Source organism: Felis catus, chromosome B1, assembly GCF_018350175.1.
Source record: "Felis catus isolate Fca126 chromosome B1, F.catus_Fca126_mat1.0, whole genome shotgun sequence".
Taxonomy (NCBI): Eukaryota; Metazoa; Chordata; class Mammalia; order Carnivora; family Felidae; genus Felis; species Felis catus.
In genome coordinates this window covers 52,841,962-52,849,315 of record NC_058371.1, presented here as the reverse complement: position 1 = coordinate 52,849,315, position 7,354 = coordinate 52,841,962, and positions in this window count along the sequence as shown.

Below are 7,354 nucleotides of genomic sequence, written 5' to 3'. Positions count from 1 at the left end.
AAGTGTCAGAGTGTTTCTTAAACCAAGGTGACTGCACCCTTTTTCTTTCCCACTAACGATGTCCAATTACCCCATTGCTCCGCGTCCTTGCCAACATTTGATGTTGTCAGTGTTTTTAAGAAAACTAGCCCTTCCTATATATCTGGCTCTGGACATTAGGAAATGGGAGGGGCTTGCCATCCCTAAGCACGTGTCAGTGGGCGCTGGGGTTGGTGCACTGTACAGGATCTAATTTAAATTTACTCCTCATAGCAACTTATTCAGAGGCTGAGAGAAGTGGAATAATTGTAGAACTGGGCTTCAAACCCAGGTTTTTCTGGCTCTTCCCCCCCCCCCCCCCAGCTTCGTTAGAAACAAGAGGTGTTGAAAAGGGAGACTCCTGTGCAAAGGAGTGCTTGTCAACCTTTTCCCATTAGTCAGAGCCCATCAGGAAGCTCAGAAGATTCCGGTTCACGTTGGAAGCTGATGCTTCTGGCCCTGTAGGTTTGGATGACTTGGGGACAGAGAATAAGGGGGGAGAGAAATCCTTCTCCAAACACTCACTTCCTTCCACCTGCTAGAGGTCTTAGGAAATAAAGCTCTCAGGCTCATAAAAGTCCTGAAGGAAGAATAAGGGGCCTAGAGAGACCTTCCGAAGGTCTTTTCTACATCCCTAAGCCTCTGGCAGAAGGAACCTCTGGGGCTACAGGGTTCTGGTTGCAGCTCTAATCCCAGTTAAAGTTCTGCCTTGCTTATATAATATCTTCCAAAATGGACTGGTTGACCCAGTGGGAGCCAATTATGTCCCTGGGGAGCTTCCAGTTTTGAGGAAATATGTCATTGCTGGGATTTGGGATACAAATGGAGAGGAAATGGAACGCATGGAGCCCTGTCCATCCAGTCCCCACAATGGTATGAGGTAAATATAAATATCTTCATTAGCCAGATGAAGAATCTGAGGGTCAGAGGCTCTGAGTCACTTATCTAAAGTCATACATGGCAGATTCCAAACGTCTCCCACCTCCCAGAGGAAAGGGTTGATGCAGGGGCTGTAGAATCACAGACCTGGAGCTGAAGGACTGGCAGAACCCTCTCCATAACCCGCCAGACTGCCCGTGAGAATCCACACTATGGTGAAATTCTCAACAAGACGGCCTCAGCTTCTGCTGCACCCGCTCTGTGTTGAGACCCCCACCTCTGAGACAGAATGCTGAAGCGTGGGGATCTTGAGGGAAGGCAGTGCCTTCCAAGTGGTCTTAGCAGGGACTAGAGCCTGAAGCTGGCGGGGGAAGGAAGTTCCCCAGCAGACCCAGTAAAGGGAGAGTAATTCTTAGCAGAAAGTGTGCCATGGGATCCTGGGCACTTATTTCTACAGGTTACCTATTCGCATTTTAGCAGCAATCTCCTAAGGACACAGTACCTTGGCCAGTAAAAAAGCCACTCTTTGTCCCTTCCTAAAATCCCATCACAGACTCTGTGGCTGACAGGTGTGTGAGTTGTGGCCTCTCTTATTGCCTGTTGAAGCAGGAGAAAGGCTGAGTCTGCGGGTTCACAAAGTGCTGTTATAAACGCTGCTCTGCTCCCAATAAATTGTCTCAAGTTGTCTTTGAGTCCCTTTTTCTTCATCTGTAAAAACTGTTCCTTTCATCACGTGGTGGTTGAGAATATTCTTTAAAAGGCATGTATTATATAATAGAGTGTACTACAGAATAGACAATTAACTGTTTTCTATTCTCCTTTCCTCTGGTCTTTGGCCAAATAGATGGTTAAAAAGAAAGTTAACTTGTTCTATTGTGTTAAATATGATCCTATTCCTTTGGGGATTGTGAAAAGACTTCCATGCTGTCACACTGTTGCCTTGGGCCTATGACCTTCTTGTCCAGCCGCTCTCCTTTTAAGTCCATTTGGGCAGGAAGGTTGGTCTGATCTTGGAAGACCCTTGCAACTCTAAGCCTGCAGGCGAATTTGAACTAACAGGTTTGAGCACTAACTGGGAGGAAAGGAAAGATAGGGAGGGGATTCACTCATCACTGTTGAGCCAACACCTGGGAGAAGGAACTGAGACCATGACCACTGCTAAAATTGTTACCCGAACCTGGTTTCTCCCCTTGGTGGATTTTGGGCCTCAAGTCACAACCAAGCCAAAGAATAGGAAAAGGAAGGGTCTTGCTTGCAACAAATACAGAACACCTAGGATCTTTCCCAAATCAGTGTCTGCTCGAACAACAGTTCTGGGGAAGTGGGTTTTTTTTGTTTTTTGTTTTTTTAATTTTTTTAATGTTTATTTCTTTCTGAGAGAGAGAGAGAGAGAGAGAGTAAGAGACAGAGCATGAGCGGGGGAGGGCAGAGAGAGAGAGGGAGACACAGAATCTGAAGCAGCCTCCAGGCTCCGAGCTGTCAGCACAGAGTCCGATGCAGGGCTTGAACTCACAAACCTCAAGATCATGACTTGAGCCGAAGTCAGAGGCTTGACCGACTGAAACACCCAGACACCCCCAGACCTGGGGAAGTTTTAAGCTAAGGGTGCATACATATTCACAAACGGGTTTGTGTAATGGGAATACAGCATGAGGCTGGGCCAAAGGTCATCTTAAAGTGAAGGAGTCCATGTCAAAATCACTAGGGCCAGCAAGGGTCAGCATTATCAGTTCTCTGACTCCAGCTGGTCTGGTATTTGAGTGCTCATAGGGGTTTAGATCCTGTGAAGATAACTCACCAGTGCTCAGTGTGTGTCAGGTCAATTTTCACTTCTGAATATGATTAGGCTACCTGCTGACCCGCCAGTGGCTGTTTGTTCTTACATTCTTTCACAAGACAGCTGGAGCCTAAAATGATTTTTCTTATGTCAAGAGAGCTATGTCTGTCTTTCTTCTTCTGGGGAACCCTAACTCTTTCTGCTTGCAATACCACCAGAAACCACTGCCAACTACTAAAGCACCCACTGAATAGCAACAGACCATTGGTGAAAAATCTTTCCACTACAGAGTCTAACTCCCTGGGGATTTAGAAGCCGGCAGAGAGAAGCCAGAGGAAAACAAATTTACAAGCACTTACAAATAAAATGAAAATAAATCAGGCATTTCTTCAGAAAAAGGACTTCTTAAAAGACAGCCCAAAGGGGGCACCTTTGTCGCTCAGTTAAGCATCCAACTTTTTTTTTTATGAATATAATTTATCATTAAATTGGCTTACATACAACACTCAGTGCTCATCCCAAGTGCCCTCCTCTGTGCCCACCACTCATTTTCCCCTCTCTCCCCATCCCCCTCCTATCAGGTTGTTCTCTGTATTTAAGAGTCTCTTGTGGTTTGCCTCCCTCCCTCTCTGTTTGTAACTATTTGTTTCCCCTTCCCCTCCCCCATGGTCTTCTGTTAAATTTCTCAAGATGAACACATGAGTGAAAACATATGCTATCTGTCCTCTGACTGACTTATTTCACTCAGCATAATACCCTCCAGTTCCATCCACGTTGCTGCAAATGGCCAGAATTCATTCTTTCTCGTTGCTAAGTAGTATTCCATTGTACATATAAACCACATCTTCTTCATCCATTCGTCAGTTGATGGACATTTAGGTTCTTTCCATAATTTGGCTATTGTTGAAAGTGCCGCTATAAACACTGGGGTACATGTGCCCTTAAAGCATCTCTTTTTTTTTTTTTTAACGTTTATTTATTTTTGAGACAGAGAGAGACAGAGCATGAATGGGGGAGGGTCAGAGAGAGGGAGACACAGAATCTGAAACAGGCTCCAGGCTCTGAGCTGTCAGCACAGAGCCCGATGCGGGGCTCGAACTCATGGACCGCGAGATCGTGACCTGAGCTGAAGTCGGACGCTTAACTGACTGAGCCACCCAGGCGTCCCTAAAGCATCTAACTCTTGATCTCAGATCTGGTCATGATGTCACAGTTTGTGAGATAGATCCCCATGTCAGCACAGGGCTTGTTTGGGAGTCTCTCTCCTTCTCTTTCTGCCCCTTCCCACCCTCAAAATAAAGAAATAAATAAAAACATTTTTTAAAAGGGGGTGGCACCTGGATGGCTCAGTTGGTTAAGCTTCTAACTTTAGCTCAGGGCATGATCTCACGGATCGTGAGTTTGAGCCCCACATTGGGCTCTGCACTGGCAGAGCAGATCCCGCTTTGGATCCTCTGTACCCCTCTCTCTGCCCCTCCCCTGCTCGCTCTCAAAAATAAACAACATTAAAAAAAAGAATAGGGGCGCCTGGGTGGCTCAGTCGGTTAAGCGTCCAACTTCAGCTCAGGTCACGATCTCACAGTCTGTGAGTTCGAGCCCCGTGTCGGGCTCTGTGCTGACAGCTCAGAGCCTGGAGCCTGTTTCTGATTCTGTGTCTCCCTCTCTCTCTCTGCCCCTTCCCCACTCATGCTCTGTCTCTCTCTGTCTCAAAAATAAATAAAAAAAAAAACATTAAAAAAATAAATTATTAAAAAAAAGAATAGTTTAAAAAAAAAAAGGACAGCCCCAAAAAGAAAAAACAAATTATTGCTACCTTAGCCTTTTCCTGTACTTCTTTCCTCAATTTTCTTTTATTTGGTAATAGGTGTATTGAGATATAAGTGACATACTATAATATTTATCCATTTGAAGGGTACAATTCAATAGCTTATATATAATTTTATAAGATATTATAAATATAAATGTAAATTTGTATTTATATATAACATAATTTATATAACATATATTTATAAATATATTATTTACTATAATAATATAATAATATAAATAGGGGCACCTGGGTGGCTCAGTCAGTTAAACGTCCAACTCTTGATTTCGTCTCAGGTCATGATTTCACGGTTCATGAGCTTGAACCCCATATTGGGCTCCACACTGACAGTGTAGAGCCTGCTTCAGATTCTCTCTCTCTCTGTCTCTTTCTCTCTCTCTCCCTCTGTCCCTCCTCCACTCTCTCTCTTTCTCAAAATAAATAAACTTAAAAATGTATAAATACTATCTATAAATAGATAAACATAATAAATAAAAGTATAAAACCATCATCACAATCAATTTTAGAACACTTTTATCGCTCTGAAAAGAAATCCTGTATCTTTTATCTTTCACCCCCAAATCTCCTATTTCAGCCTCAATCACGAATCTGTCTACTCTATATATAGAGTGGCCTATTCTGGACATTTCATATAAATAGAATTTATAACTATGTGGCCTTTGTGACTGGTTTCTTTCACTTAGCATAAATGTTTTGAAAGTTTATTCATGTTGTAGCATACACAAGTGTTTCATTCCTTTTTGTGAATGAAAAATGTTCCATTGTATGTGTGTATGACATTTTGCTCATCAGTGGATGGACACTGGATTTTTCCATCTTTTGACTACTGTATATAATGCTGCAATCAACACGGAGCACAAATTTTTGTGAAGACATATGTTTTCATGTCTTTTGAGTATATACCTAGGCCTCTTTTCCAGAGGTTCAGCAGGCGAATGGCTTCTGCCTATACAGGCCCAGGCCTTTATAAGCTCTGAGGGGTATTCCCTCAGACCTGAGCCTCTGACCTCAAACCTGGCAGATTAAGATTCAAGGCCCACTTCATTCACTGATACAGTCACTCAGTAAATATTTATTGATTCTGTGCCAGGTGCCAGGCACTCTGTGACATGCTGGGGATGCAGAAAGAACAACATAGCATTAAACAGCAAAATTCAACCAAGTTAATGTAAAGATCTAATTGGCTTTATTAAGCAATTTGTGAATTGACCAGCACCCCCCATGTAGCAAGTAAGGAGGGCTCCAAGGAGCTGTACAAAATGGAAAGGTTTTGTGGGAAAGAGGTTGGGGCAAAAAGTTATAGCAAAAGAAGACCGTTCCAGGCACCGCTGCCTTCCCTTAGCGGGCAGGGGGTCTTATTAGGTGGGTAATGTCATCTTCCCAGGGGAGGGGAGGGGGCATGGAAAGGGCCCGTGGGACAGATGACCTCATTGATGCTGACCAGAAATTCCAGATAGATTAGTTTAAAATTCCACTCTTGGGTAGGTGGAACCTGCAGTTAAGTCTTGGTTTGCTGTCCTTGGGGCAAATGACTCCACTGTGGCCCTGTGGCTTTCTTTTTAACTATAGGCAAAAATGCTTGTCCTCACGGAGTTAAGATCCAGTGAGGGTGGCGGGGAGAATAAACAAGTAAGTTACGTGCTGTGTTCCTTTCCCCGTGAAGCATTCCCAGATGTGGTAGGAAGGGTCAAATTCTACTCTGGTAGTACTTGTTTATCTCTTTTTTATTTCAAAAGTGATTTCTAGCTCTATAATGGCACCCATTCGAAACATCATACAAATGAGACAGTGCAAAGTACTTGAGCACTCCTGTTACGATGAGAGATTTATCATATTTATCTGCATGTCACCCCCATGTGGGCTTCCTTTTATGAGCTCCATTATGGGGTTTGAAAATGACTGACACCATGTGGAAAGTGACATGTCAAAATGATAAGGGAGCATAAGGCAGGCTGAGAGCAAAGCACAAGCCAGCACACCTGCCGCCCCCAGGTGGGATATGTATGATATTCCCTGGACACTCCCAGCTACCCAAAAAGGACAAAAAACAAAAAAACGACAGCAACAAAAAAACCCTACAAATGGTTAAACTGAAAAAAATCTCCACTAGTTTACCAGAAAAAGGCAATCTCATCAATAGCCTACTGTCCAGGGCGCCTGGGTGGCTCAGTCGGTTGGGCATCCGACTTCGGCTCAGGTCATGATCTCACGGTTTGTGAGTTCGAGTCCTGCGTTGGGCTCTGTGCTGACAGCTCGGAGCCCGGAGGCTGCTTCGGATTCTGTGTCTCCCTCTCCCTCTGCCCCTCCCCTGCTCATGCTCTGTCTCTCTCTGTCTCAAAAAAAAAAAAAAAAAAAAAAAAAAAAAATTAAAAACAAACAAACAAACAAAAAATTAATAGCCTACTGTCCAGGAACTCCATACTGTCTTGATGTTAATGCTTTGCTAGAGGGAAAAACAACCTTAGCTGGACAATAGCTAGGCTTCCAGTAATCTGTGAGTCTTTAGCATAAGAAAATCTCTTCGGAAACTTCCGTTTTGACTTTGCCCCACCTCCATAGTATGTAACCAGCCACTCTTCACAACCCCGGTGCAACTCTTTCTGCCCACAGGTCCTGTCCTGTGCTTTAATAAAATCACCTTTCTGCACCAAATATGTCTTCAAGAATTCTTTCTTGACCATCAGCTCCAAACCGCACCATCACCCCCAAACCCCATCAAAAACACTGATTTGCAGTCTAGAATCCCTGGTTCTCAAGATATGACTGGGGAAGCTTGCAGTGGGACCACCTTGGTGGCCAGTCTTCTTCCCCACTATTGTGAGTTCCTCAGCTATCCCACTCAATTGAAGGTT